We start from the raw sequence: 15,669 nt of genomic DNA on the forward strand, positions 1-15,669 counted from the left end.
TCGTATAAAGGCTTCAGAGAGTTTGTTCCTATAAGATATAGCATCAAAATCAACTTTATCTATAAACTCACTAATAAATTCAGATAGCTTTTGATTATACGATACTTCCCCCCAATCAACTCTATCTGCAAATTCTCTTATAAAGTCTTCTGATAAGTCTTGGCTTCCTGAAATAATCTCCCAATCAACTTTATCAGCTAATTCTCTTATAAACTCTTCCGATAACTTTTTCCATAAACATATTTCACTCAAATTAACTTTCTGCAGATATTTGCGTATAAAATCTTCTGTAATGTGATCATAGTTATATTCCTCCTCATAATCATCATAACCTATAGATAGCCATTGTTCATCAATCAGTGAATCTAATATTTCATCAGACAAATTCATAACGTTTGTATAGAGAATGTTTTGTATAAGAAATGAGTTCTTTTCTTTATTGGCTTTCTTGAACAAATGATCTAACATACCTATGGAGATGCTAAAATTTATTTTGTCTTCACCATTATAACCACCAATATCTAAATATCTACATACACAATCAAATATAGGTTTGTAAGATAATATTTCCTTAGCAGTAGTCATATTCGTTTTTATTCTTAGATTTTTAAAATTTATTTCATTTTTGTTGGTTTTATATATAACAAATATGGAGAAAGAATTTGATTTATTACAAGATAGACTTAACCTTATTCATGAAGATCTTAAACTCTTAGCAGCACTACTAGAGAAGCAAATACTGTTAAAGGAGAAAGAATTATTAATAACAACAAAAATCATCTGATTTGAGTAGTGATGATGAATATAAATATGGCAGTGATGATTATGATGATGATGATGATGATGATGAGTAAGTTTACAAAAATGATTTAATTAGTAATATGTGTATATGTAACTTTGATGGGTCTTCCCATGAAAGTTCTAGACTAACACACAATTTAAACATATGTAGGCACATGCAGATGTTTTAACGATGTGTTAAAAAAATGGACGAAAATGAAGTAAAAAATTTTGGTGTAGGTAAAAATTGAAGAGTATAAAGATTTTCTATATATTAAATAAGATGAGTGATTATAGTAAATTTTCTGTAATAGAGTTAAGGCGACAATGTAAAGAAAAGGAATCAAAAAATATTCCCGATTAAGAAAACCAGAACTAATAAACCTTCTTAAACAATATGATGATGAACAAAGCAGAAGGCAGATTAGAGATATATTCCCCTTTAAACAAGAAGTAATTGAAGAACCGAAACCAGCACGTATACCTATAAAAGTAGAATTAGAAGAAACAGCATTCAAGAAGCGCTTACAAGCCGTTAAAGTTGAAAACACAGGAGGATATAAAGACCCAATAAAATTTTTAGATACAAGTGGAAGAGTTGCTATTAACAAAATCAAAGAGGAATTAAAATTTCATCCAGTTAAAGTAAACCTTGTTCTCATTTGTGATTATATAAAAGATAAAGAAATACAAGAACGCAATTTAAAAACATCAAACGAGAGAATATTAGAATCAACTGTCTTAAGTGAATATATATCTTATGCCAAACAAAAACTTCGTAGAGAAATGGAAGAATTTCAAGGCCGAGGATCAGGATGGACGTTACAAAAAATTAAACACCTAGAAATCAGATTAAATAAGTATGTACCGTTAAGAGCTTCTTCCTATATTGAACTTCCAAAGCAGATTAAAGATAAGAAAGCAGTGATTAATGTTAAAGATAAAGACAATAAATGTTGCTTATATTCTATTGCAAGTTACTTAAAACCTGTTGAAATACATCCTGAAAGACCTACAGCCTGTTAGTGAGTTGCAAAAGAAGTATTGTGATAACATTGAATTTCCTGTAAAATTAAAAGATATTCCAAAATTTGAAAGAAGAAGTAATATTTCTATCAATGTTTACAGCTATGACAAAAACTATAATGTATATCCACTTCAAATCACAAAAAATAAGCAGGAAACTCATATCAATTTATTATATGTAAAAGATGAAAAAAACAGTCATTTTTGTTGGATAAAAGACTTATCACGATTAATAAGAAGTCAAGTGACAAAACATACTGAGAGATTATACTTTATGATAGATGTTTAACAAGACACTTTCGAAATGAGAAGCAGTTGCAAAACCATGAGCTATATTGTAAAGAGCATGAGGCTGTTAGAATAGAACTTCCTAAACCATATGACAATCAAATAAAGTTTCAAAACTATAATCGATCATTAAGAGTTCCATTTACGATAATTGCTGACTTTGAATGGATCTTATGTAAGTTAAAAATAGAGCAAAATTGTAGTAAAACAGTAAAATATCAAAAGCATAAGCCAATGAGTTTTTGTTACTATGTCAAATATTCAAATGGGGACTATAAAGCTCCAGTTAGTTATATAGGTCCAGATGCTGCGAAAGTATTTATTGAAATGTTACAAAAAGAAGAAATAGAAATTATGGAAATATATAAAAGGGTATTTGATATGATCCCGCTTAGTGAGGAGGAAATAGAAGTTTATAACAGTTCGGATACTTGTCATATATGTGAAAAAAACTTGAATGACTTACCACCGGCTGTTGAGAAAAAAATAAATATACTGAAGAAGAAAATACAGTTCTACAAGGATAAAGATGATATAAGTGAAAAAATAGAAGAATGGAAGCATGACTTAAAAAAGTGTTTGTATAAGATAAATAAAAATAAAGCAAAAGTAAGAGATCATGATCATTTAACTGGGAAGTTTAGAGGTGCAGCTCACAGTTATTGCAATTTAAACTATAAAAATCCTAACTTTGTTCCTGTATTTCTTCACAATTTAACTGACTATGATACGCATTTGTTTATTAAGGAGTTAGCTTATGATACGCAGAAAATTAAACTGATTGCAAACAATGAAGAAAGGTACATAACATATGAAAAATATGTAAAAGCAGGACCAAAAAGGATGGAATAAATTTAAGATTTGTTGATTCATTTAGATTTATGTCAAAGAGTTTAGCAGAGTTAACAAAGAATTTAAAGCCAGAACAATTTCGAGAAACATTAAAGTTTTTTCCCGATTGATAAACTTGATCTAGTTAATACTAAAGGTGATTATCCATTTGATTATGTTGATTCATTTGAAAAATTGAAAGAACCTGTTCCATTATCTCCAGACAAATATACAAACAGATTAACAGGAGAAAAAATGAGTCCTGAACGTCATAAGCTTCATGTACGAGTTTGTAAAGAATTCAATCTAGAGTTATTGGAGGACTTAACTGAACATTATAACAAAACAGATGTCCTTCAATTAACAAATATCTTTGAAAACTTTAGAGATGTGTGTTTAAAGGCATATGGATTAGATCCTGCTAGGTATTATACAGCACCAGGTCTATCGTGGGATGCAATGTTAAAGATGACTAAAATTAACTTAGAAATGTTGACTGATTATGATAAAATACTAATGTTAGAAAAGGGTATACGAGGGGGAATCTCACAATGCAGTAAAAGATATGTAAAAGCTAACAACAAATATATGCAAGATTATAATAAAGATGAGTGTTCAACATACCTAGCATATCTAGACGCAAACAACTTATATGGATGGGCTATGAGTCAATACGTACCTTATAAAGATTTTAAGTGGGTTAAACCTTACATAGATATAATGAACATTCCGGATGACTCAGAAACTGGTTATATATTAGAAGTAGATTTAGAATATCCAAAGCATTTACATAACAAGCATTCTGATTTACCATTAGCTCCAGAGAACATGTGTCCACCCGGCTCAAAACAATCGAAATTATTAACAACGCTTTACAATAAGGAAAGATATGTAATTCATTATAGAAACTTAAAACTTTATATGTCACTTGGAATGAGATTGAAGAAAGTGCATAGAATATTAGAATTCAAACAATCACACTGGTTAAAGAAATACATTGATTTAAATACAAATATGAGAACGCAAGCTAAAAACAAGTTTGAAGAAGATTTTTATAAGCTCATGAATAACTCGGTATTTGGAAAGACTATGGAAATTATTCGAAAAAGACAGCCCATACAATTAGAATGTGATCCTAAGAGGGTAGAAGCATTAATTGCTAAACCTAACTTTGATTACAGAACAATATTTAGTGAGAACTTGTGTGCTATACATATGAAAAAAGAGCGATTAACGTTTAATAAGCAAATATATGTTGGTATGAGTGTGTTAGAGCTATCCAAGCTATTAATGTATGATTTTCACTATAACACGATGAAGCCGAAATATGAAAACAATATAGATTTATGTTATATGGATACCGATAGCTTTATATATGAGATTGAGACTGAAGACTTTTACAAAGATATAGCAGAAATAGTTGACCAGTTTGCCACGAGTGAATACATGGAAAATAACATATATGGACTACCACTAATAAACAAAAAAGTAATAGGTCAGATGAAAGATGAAAATAAGTGTAAGATAATGACAGAGTTTATTGGATTGAGATCAAAGATGTATGCTTATATAGTAGAAAATAAAGAAGAGAAAAAAGCTAAAGGAGTAACTAAATGCGTAGTTGCCAAGGAGTTGCAGTTTGATGATTATAAAGAAAGCTTATTTAAAAATGTTAAAACGTATAAAGACATAAACCTCATTAGAAGTTATAAGCACGATATATATAGCATAACCGTTCATAAGATAGCATTAGATTCCTCAGACGATAAAAGATATATACTACGAGATGGTGTAAATACGCTAGCTTGGGGACATTATAAGATAGAAGAGGAGTACATGTAATTATATGTAGTGTAGTTTTTGTTATAAGTTTTAGATGTAAGTTTTTATGATTTTAAGTGTCATAAAAGCATATTCAATCTCACTTTGGGGTATCCCTCTGTGTTAAAGTGTAATGGTTAGTGGTGGGTGCATAATTTTTTTGGTAGTTAGTGGGTGGAAGGGGGAAAGTGTCCTAAAACATACATGTATCCCCTACTCTTAATCGCTCTCTCTCAACTCTCTCATATCTGCATTTATACATATAAAAGTCTATGTATGTATGTTCCAACCTAAGTCATATATGCCTAGAGCAGGGTTTCTCAACCTGGGAGTCGCGGCCCCTAGGGGATCGCGAAGATAAGCAGAAGAGATAAATATAGTTAGAATCTAATACCGGAAATTATTTTTAAATATTATTTTGAATTTTGTTCTGAGAGGCATACTTTTTTTTATACTTACTGTAAAGAACAATAAAACATAAGTGTACTGAACATCTTTAAAGGTTTCAGAGTTGCATAAAAATGAATTTAAATTAAAGAAGTATGATATAAAACTAATGAGAACTGTATATAAATATACTAGAAAAATACACATACAACAAAACTTGCGCATTGAAATACAATTAAAATTGAAAACTAATGAGATACCTAAGCATGGTGTAATTTCACTAATGCAGCAATGCACGGTTCAATCTTCGTGACGAACATTATCAAGCCGTTGTTAACTGATAAGCAATTTCTTTTCTCTGTTTTAATGTTTACCATGAAAAGAAAAACACTTTCGCACAAGTACGATATAGCAAATGGAATTATTACTTTTAAAGCAGCAATTTCCAGACCAGGATATTCTTCTCTCCTCATCAGGCACAACTTATCCAAGTCTTCCTTACTGAAAACCAGTTGCTAAGACTTGTCGCATGATCATTCTATTATTTGGTCAAGAAGTTGTGGGCTTAGGTCAGATACGTTAATGGCCTCTTCAATGAAGAAGTTTAACATCCATCTTGAACTATCACCTTCCTCGTTGGGAATATAGGTATTACTGCTACTGTATCCATTGCCAGTGCCGAACGCCGAAAAAAGGGGCACAAATTTCGAAAGACTCGTCTTAGAAAAACGTATGTGCACATGTATAAAATGGAAGGAAAAACGTAACAAAATGTGCTCAAAATCAAGGAAAGGCAGGATTTATTTTTGAACATTTATTGAGCTTCGTGCCAATCATGGTGGCGTTTCGCAGATAGTCTGTGATCTCAATCATATGTACGGAGACATCGTCGTATACTCTAGCCCCAGGGGCTGATTTCCCATGCCATGGCACTATAATCAAGAAATGGATTCTACTATTATAGAAATAAATATGTTAAAAATGCCACACAAGCTTATGAAACACAAATTATAAAAGGGTCGCTGGCAAGCGGGTGTGATAAAAGGGGATCGTGATATGAATTAGATTGGGAACCACTGGCCTACAGTAATTTTAACCACATTTCTTATAGTCTGAAAAAGAATGCTGTCGGGTTATCTATGGTGAGTGGGAGGGGGATACATATAAAAGATTGTTAGAAAATGATTGATATTAGTGTCGGATTAATAGTTTTCGGGGTCGCTTAGATAAATAGTGTGACTTTCGATTTCGCTTAACTCCCATTAAGCTCTCATTAGTAGTGATGGGGACTAACGACTTTTTTTGAAACTAAACTCGACTTGAAACAGACATATTGAGATCTACTCTAGGACTTGGAGCGAAAAATATCCTCCAACTCAATCGGATTAGAGTCAAGTCGAACCAAAGCGAGCCATTTCCTGTGTGTAGTCCTACCTACAGAATACATAGACAATATAATTATTCTATTATCAATTATCACTACAAATAATAATAATAATAATAATAATAATAATAATAATAATAATAATAATAATAATAATAATAATAATAATAATAATAATTATTATTATTATTATTATTATTATTATTATTATTATTATTATTATTATTATTATGGCAACAACGTGTATAAACATGAACGATAGACGGTTAGTAAAGGAATAGTAAAAGCTAGTTGACTGCCGACATCGGTAGTGATGAAGTCCACAAGGCAAAGACATCATTCATTACCCTAAGCTGTAAGCGTCGGTGGACTACAAATGGTCAACTATTGACCTCTCGCCAAAATTGGTGGCTCCGCGGCGACGATCCGCGGTGGCCCCAGTTCCATTTTGAAAACTTTACTACCAGCAGCAAAAGCGAGAGGAAACGCCAACGAACCACAAAATTACTCTCCAAAATAAGCTAAAATGCCTATATGTTTGATTTGTTTATATTTGGGTGACTCAAACAAACGCAAACAAAATACCTCGTGGTGGACGCGAACTATCAATATTACGATTACTAGGCACGTGTTCTTCTCACTTCCCCACGGTAACGATCATAAAAAGCTTGCTTGCTGAAGGATAAATCATTGATGTTTTAACTTACGGAATCAGACAAACCCCTATATCTCCAGTTCTAGGTGGTGATACCGTGAACCGTTTCAGATTTATTGCTTTCTGATGGAGTACTATATATGTGCAAAATTTGAGCGTAATAGCCGACTTGCATCTTCGGTGGCTATTATCTGTAGTACAAGTTTAACCAGAGACGATGTGGGTCAATTAAAATTTGATCAACGACTCACCATGACCCACTATCACCCATTGGCCCACTCTGACCCATCATTCATTGTGATTTACTCTGACCCACCAGCAACTATGAACCACTCGAGACCGTTGCGAGCAACTCCGACCCACCAAAACCCATCGACATCAACTCTGATTCATGATCCACGTCCTCCTCTCCATTGACTGAAGAGGTTACACTTATAATAAAACAAGACTGTGAAATTGTCACTTATAGGAGTTTGAATTTTTACCGTCAATGGTCCAAGCACCTCTCTGTTACAATACTGATGGATCTGACCTTTATGATATATAATGGCAAAGTGTTTCTCATCTTCCGAATTAAAATGAATTTAAATTTATCGTATATAATTATTACTTTGTTGTCTTGCAGACACATTTCAGCAGAAAATAGAGTGAAATTTGAATCAAGGAAAAGTAGACCAATGTAACAAAAATGAAATAAAAAATAATTTTCTATATAACTAAGCATGAAATTGAGAATGCCATGCCATTAAGTTTAGAATAAAAATTTTATTGTCATTTCTTCTTTCAACTTTATGGCTTGATTCGCTTTTGCTCTAAACGCTCCATATATTAAACACCAGTTTCAGCAATTATACATAGAAAGCAGTGGGTATAAAATTCGAAGATCTGTAGTTTTCATTACTTTATTTGTTTCTCAACTAATATCTATCGTTTTCGAATACTTTTACAAATCAAGCAACTACCAATTTACAATATATAGAAAATACATCCCACTTCCACCCCCGCTCATGAAATACAATTTAAAAATGCCAGGACATATTCTGTGTATTTTTAATAAAGATTTATATGCTGAATTTCAGCTTTCAGTTTCATGGCTTGTGAGATTCGGACTTCTACTCCCCCTAAGGGTAAGTATTATAATGAAAGTGATACGCGTATGATATCTTCCCGGTTGGGATTGGGGCCTGATTATATACCAAAAGTCATTTCAATTGAATTAGCAATTTGACCGTGACGGTTACGCAGACAAAGTTACTTTCCTTTTTTTTATAATACATATCCTTATTTCATATGTTACAGGTTATTCAAAAATATTTTTCAAGCAGTTAACTCCTCTAGAAGCTCACAGGCTGTATCCCAAAATATAATTCCTACTATCCTATGAAAATCCAAAAGTGACTGAACTTATTTCATTAGGAACAAATGACAAAAAATGGACATCTTGAAAGTAAAATGTAGAAAAGCTCGGCACCCACAATAACTACATATTTCTCCACCCCTTCATCCCTAACTTAAAAATAAAACGAATATGCCTAATTAGTGAATTTATTACAGTTAAATACCACTTACTACATGCTACAGCTACCAATACGTAACAAAAAATAACAAATGTGAAACATGTTCTGAATTACTTTTAGGTTTTATACGCTATTATTAAATATATTAGCATTGTTAAACAGAATTGTTCATGAAATAGTATATTTGCTGTTCATTTTTAACCATTTCCTAAGGGAAAAAAACTAAAATATTATTCAACTTTTAAACTTTGCACTCTGCAAGTATGTTGCCCTCTAGGCAATTGGACTAATGTGGACTAATGGGAAATACGGCACTGTTAGCGGCGCTAAAATTGAAAGTGGTTCTATTCACCTAAGCGACCACGAAACTATGGATTCGATACTAATATCGATCCGTTAATAGCATTTTTGATATTTGTTTCGACAGTACTCTTTCCCAGACTGTAAGAAATATAGTTAAAATTGCTCTAGATATATCAGAATTATGTTTAAACACACACATACATCCACTTTTATATTCTGTGTGAATAGAGAGTGAGCGAGCGAGAGAGAGAGAGCGACTCAAGGCATCACCACTTCCACATTGCATATATATCAGGATTTGAATTGAAAATCTATGTAAAAACTTGGTGCTGTGGCATGCTTCACAAGGAGAATTCCAGTCTGCTCACGTGACCCTTGGGGTTCATAATTTTTTGCGAGCGTTGCGACTTTGGATTCTCTGTTTATACCCTCTGTTTATGCATCAAATAATTTTTCAAGAACATAAAATGACATATTGTATTATGAATGTTCTGAATTACCCTATGTATGACAGCTGTAAATAAAAACACTACATGAATCATGATTTATTTTCTGGTATTGAACGATTTTGTTAACTTGTATTTAACACTCCTATATATAATACCGACCTACTGTGAACACCTACCTATTTCAGATGTTATATTTTAAACATAATAATTACTATGTTCTGCAATGATTATGTTACATAAATACAACTTATGTACTTTAAGGTAATTTTTTATATAATTTTTCATGCATTGCGGAAAATATTATTAAAAGAACATTGACCCAGATGGGAATCGAACTCACAGCCTTAAGACTTGAAATCCGACTGCTTACCAGTGAGCTAACACAAGGACTTCAGCAAACTTGCTTCTCAAGATGTATAACTCTTCACAAGAAAATTATGACACCCATATCCACTACAAACGCTGTTTGTGTTCTACTTTGACTTTTATTTTAGTACTCAGGAGATAATTATGTTTTATGTCTTGCATTCTTCTACATATGGAAAGATTCTTTAACGTATCTAAATGTTCCATCACGTATGGAGAGCTAAAAGACAAAAAGCATGTGCTGAAATTGATACAAGGTTTCGAAATATTGTATCAATAAGTATTTCAATCAAGGTTGCTTTGTTCAACACTTAATAGCAAGTCTTATTATATTTGAAAGAAGAAAAACACATCTGCAAACTTTTTCCCGATTGCAAAGATTAGCTTGGAGGTAAGAAGCTGGTTTACTATTTTCCGAAGATACCCGAAGTTGGACTTAGAAACTTTTTGCCTCAAAAGACCAATAAAGAATGTGCTGAATCTTTTTGAGACAAGGTGTACATCACAAAAAAGACATTTTTTAAGGAAGGAGGATAAGCTCTCTATTTTAGGCATATTTTTTAGGACGGAGGATAAGCTCTCTATATCATTTTCATATACTAAATGCTTGTTCTAATTTTTATCTGTCATGTCCTTTTCAACATCTACGGAAATAATGGCATAACATTTATTTCGAAGTATTATTCCTAGGACACATTAATTTTGTTTATTATTATTTTATCTCATAATTGTAATTCTTTATTTATTGCTATGTTTACATAATTAATTTTCATTCTTCTCTTAATCAAATTTCTGCCATACATACATACAAACATATATATATGTATATATATATATATATATATATATATATATATATACGGCTATGATTTTATAGGTAGATTCTAAATGATGGTCCGGGCGACTTTTCCCTTCACCAAATTTTATTACAAAATAAAATGAATACACATATCTTTGATTTTGTGTATATTCCTTAATGACCAAACGAAGGGACATCTGTGTTTCGCCGGGTGACTCTTTCACCCACGGCAGTTTCCAGAACACTTAGCAGATTTTAGGTGACATTGGGATAACCCCCCTCAGCTCACGGCTTTCTCGGAATGTTTTCAATGAAGATGAGATTCCTAGTTCAGTGCGAGATAGGGTAAAGGAAGAAGTGTGCTCGTAGTCCACTTCAGCATAGGAAGGTAATGCTTCAGCGATCAGAGATCACCCTTTTCTTCGTTATTTTCTTCTTTTTCATCTTCCCTCTTGATATCTTGTGTTTGTTCCAGACTACTAATTATATCTGCTCGATGTATGGACCCAGGTAAATGTTGTATATTTAAATCATAATCAGCTAAGAATAGTTTGCATCTTGTATTTTTCCCGATTTTGTAAGGCTGTGTATTTATTTTCGCTATACACTTGCGTTACGTATAGATTGAATTTTCTATTTAGTAGAAAGTAGCGGAATTTTGGCAATGTATATATGAGAGCGTAAAACTCTTTTTGCCATATGCTACCTTTCTGCTAAGTTTTAGTCAATCTTCCGGAACAGTACGCTACTACTTTCTCAATGTCAGTTTTTGGGTAGCAGCAAGCGAGTTTGCCAGCTATTTGCATTTGACTGTTATCTGTATAGACGCAGAATTCTAGCAAGTCGTCAAAATGAGAGAGTGTTGGGATGTTAAATCTGTCATCTTTCAATTGTTCAAAGAAAATATCATGCTTCTCTGTCCATTTAAAATTAGAGGTGTGCTCCTAATCCACTGCAACATAGGAAGGTAATGGTTAAGCGATCAGTTGGTCGACTGATACCAGGTCAGTTAGTGGTTGGGCTTGTACTTTTCGGGTCCTTCCGTGAGGTTTTCTTTCGGTGTTCCTCCATGTCTTCCATGTTGGATTCTCGTCTGGGACACTGTTTACAGTCAATAACACATATTGTATTGACGTGTGTTTTTGTCATCATGTGGCGATTCTTGCAATATATATATATATATATATATATATATATATATATATATATATATATATATATATATATATAATATGTTACCTTAGTTTGGTTGCGTTCCTGTCACCACAGCATGGCACGTCCTCAGGTTGCGGATCGAGGAGAAGGTATGGAGGGATCTAGATATAGAAGTTAGCTGCAAATATACTGAATAAGCAGTCGCGGACAGCCGACTAGGAGTGGTCCTCCAGTTTGGGGGTTTGAATTGGGCTAACAACCTGATCCTGTAAAAAAGCTCTTGTTCAGAAATATTCAGAAAAGCTTCGGACAAGGACTGATAACTTGGTACGACCTCAGCAAACAAAAATGGACACGAGGTTTGAAACATGGAATATTAGGAGTCTGTATAGAGCAGGCGCGTTAAAATCCGTAACGAGTGAGTTACAGAACAACAGGATGGATAGGGGGAAGTAAATGGATCTGTTAAATCCGGAAATTTTACGTTCTTTTACGTGGAGGGAAATAAAAATCACCACTTAGGAACAGGGTTTTTCGTTCATAAGCATATAGTAGCAGCATTTAACGGGTTGAATTTGTTACTGACAGACTTTTTTTTATTACTCTTAAGAGACGGTGGCGTGATGTTAATATTTTAAATGTACATACCCCAACTGAAGATAAGGATGACGATATGACGACAGTTTTCGTAGAAGTGGAACGGATATTTGACCAACTCCCGCGATACCATATAAAAATTCTATTAGGAGATTTCAGTGCGAAGGTAGGACAAGAGGATATTTTCAAAAATATTATAGGGAATGAAAGTCTCCATAAGGAAAGTAATGACAACGGTGTTAGACTCGCGAACTTCACAACATCCAAAACCATAATCGCGAAGAGTACAAAATTCCCACATCGCAACGTTCATAAATACACTTGGACATCACCAGACTAGAAAATACATAATTAAATTGATCACGTTTTAGTAGATAGAACGAAACAATTTAGCATAATTGATGTCCGGTCGTTTAGAGTGGCTGATTCTGACACTGACCACTACCTGGTAGCAGCGATAATACGAGAAAAAAAATGAAAATGAAATGAAATTTTGAGTTTTACGTCCCACGCCGGTTAGGCTAAAGGAGACGGTGATAATGAGTAATGAATGAAAATGGCGGAATGAAGGAAAGTGGGAGGATACGGGAGAACCCAGAAAAAACCAACGCACACGGTGTTTGTCCACCACAAAGTTCACTTGGCGGGAGCAGGGTTTGAACCCGAGACCCCTAGCACCAGAGGTGAACGCTCTACCACTGAGCCACCGCGGCCCACGATAATACGAGAGAGATTATCGTTGAATAAAGGTAATATTCATTGTCCGAAAATATTGAGATTCAATTTAAAGAAATTAGAAGAAAGAAAGGTAAGAGAGAAATACCAGATTGAAGTTCCGAATAGATTCTAGGCATTAGAAGATTCGGAGTGCACTAGTGTTGAGAATATCTGGATTGAAATTAGAGATAGCATTAAAATTTCAGCAACTGAAAAATTGGGACACGCGGAAATACGTAGGACAAACCATTGTTCGACCAGGAATGCATAAAACGAGCAGAAAAGAGAAAACAGGCAAAATTAAGCTGGCTACAAAATCCGAATGAAATAACTACACAAAATTTCGCAGATATCAGGCAAGAAACTTCCAAAACTTAAAAAAAAAAATTCTGAAAGCTAAAATTAAGGAACTTGAAGATAATAGTAAAAATAAAAACATCAGTACATATATAAGGGAAGAAACGAATTTAAGAAAGGCTATCAACGTTGTTATATATTAAAGAAATCTGAAGGTACAGTTCTCACTGACAGGGATAGCATCTTAAATAGATGGAAAGATTTCTTTGACGATTTACTTAATACACAACCAAAAACTAGTGTGCGTGGAGAAAAGGTGATACACACCGCAAAACCGTATATTCTAGAACCCGACCGAATAGAAGTAGAAACCGCTATAAAGAAATTAAAGAAACACAAATCTCCGGGTGTAAATGAAATTTCGGCTGAGTTAATTTTAGCTGGAGGCGAAAAATTGTGAAACAAGATACACAAACTTATTATCCTTACCTGGAACAAGGAGGAATTGCCACAAGAGTAGAAAGAATCAATCATTGTTCCTAATCACAAGAAAGGCGACGAAACTGACTGTAATAATTATCGAGGCATTTCTCTTCTGTGAACATCCCATAAAATCCTTTCAAACATTATATTAGGAAGACTGACCCCATACGCAGATAAGATTATTGGAGATTATCAGTGCGGATTTAGACGTAATCGATCAACTATCGACCAAATATTTACTATTCGCCAAATAGTCGAAGAAAAAGTGGGAATACAATACCCCGGTACATTACTATTTATTGATTTGAGAATAGCGAACGACTCGGTTAGGAGAGAAACATTATACAACGTTCTTACCGAACTTGGAACACCGAGAAAGCTAATTAGATTTATTAAGATATGTTTAAATGAATCCCAAAGTAAAGTCCGGGTAGGAAAATTTATGTCCACGAGCTTTCACGTCGAAAATGGCCTAAAACAAGGAGACGCGTTGCCGCCATTATTATTTAACTTCGTTCTGAAATACGCTATAAGGAAAATCAAAGATAGCAACAAGGGTCTACAGTTGAATTTTATTCACGAGGTTATGGCATATGCTGATGATGTAAATTAATAGTTGATAATAGAAGAACAATAGAAAGAAATGCAGAGATCTTATTAAACGCTTGCAGGGACATGGGTTTAGAAGTAAATGCAGAGAAAACTAAATACATTGAAGTTCGTCGGGACCAGAATACTGAAAATTATCGATGCGTTAAAAAATCAAATAATACTTTTGATAAAGTGGGTAGTTTCAGATACCTAGGATCAATATTAGCAGAGGACAATCATATTCAGGGAGAAATTAAATGTCGATTAAAAGCAGGGAATTCGTGTTACTATTCGGTTCAAAATCTCTTGTCGTCGCGAAATCTGTCGAGGAATTTGAAGCTTAAAATGTACGAAACGATAATCATACCTGTTGTTCTGTATGGCTGCGAAACCTGGTCACTTACTCTGAGGGAAGAACATGTACTGAGAGCATTTGAGAACAAGATCCTGAGACGAATATTCGGACCCAAGAGGAACGGGAATATGTAATGGCGGAAACTTCATAACGACGAACTACATAATTTATATGGTTTACCCAACATTGGTAGGGTCGTCAAGTCTAGGAGGCTTAGGTGGGCGGATCATGTAGCTAGAATGGAAAAAAAGGAGAAAAGCTTTTAAAGTCTTGACTTTAAGCGCAATCGGAAAACGACCATTAGGAAGACCTAGGCGCTGATGGGAGGACAATATTAAGATGGATCTCTCAGAGATTGAAATACAAAGTAGAAACTGGATGCAGTTAGCTAAGGATAGAAGTCAGTGGAAAGCTTTTGTGAACGCAGCATTGAACCTTCGGGTTCCATAGGACATAGAGTTAGTTTGTTACCTTAGTTTTGTACAACATAGCCTGACATTTTTCAAACGAATCGTCAACTATTTCTAGTAAATACCTTAAACTTGCTTCCTGATTTCCAACGCATGTTTACATCTTTCTGAAATATCCAACTAATATTTTAATTTTAGTTTCCCTCTGTTTCTCAATGTATCAACAAACAAATAATACTATTAATACTATCAGACTTTATACATTTTATTATTGATAGTTCTATCTTACTTCTTCCAACGTTTACAGTTACATAGTATTCACACAAAATCTGATTACTTTCCACTTCGGCATGAAGATAAATGTTACTGTTCTAAGTACTAATTAGTGAGTTTATATCCAGGAATTTTTAGTGAGTTTACAGCCAGGAAAAAGATAACGTATATCAAGAAGCGTCATA

The sequence above is a fragment of the Thermobia domestica genome, chromosome 3, assembly GCF_964235325.1.
Source record: "Thermobia domestica chromosome 3, izTheDome1.hap1.1, whole genome shotgun sequence".
In the NCBI taxonomy this organism is placed as follows: Eukaryota; Metazoa; Arthropoda; class Insecta; order Zygentoma; family Lepismatidae; genus Thermobia; species Thermobia domestica.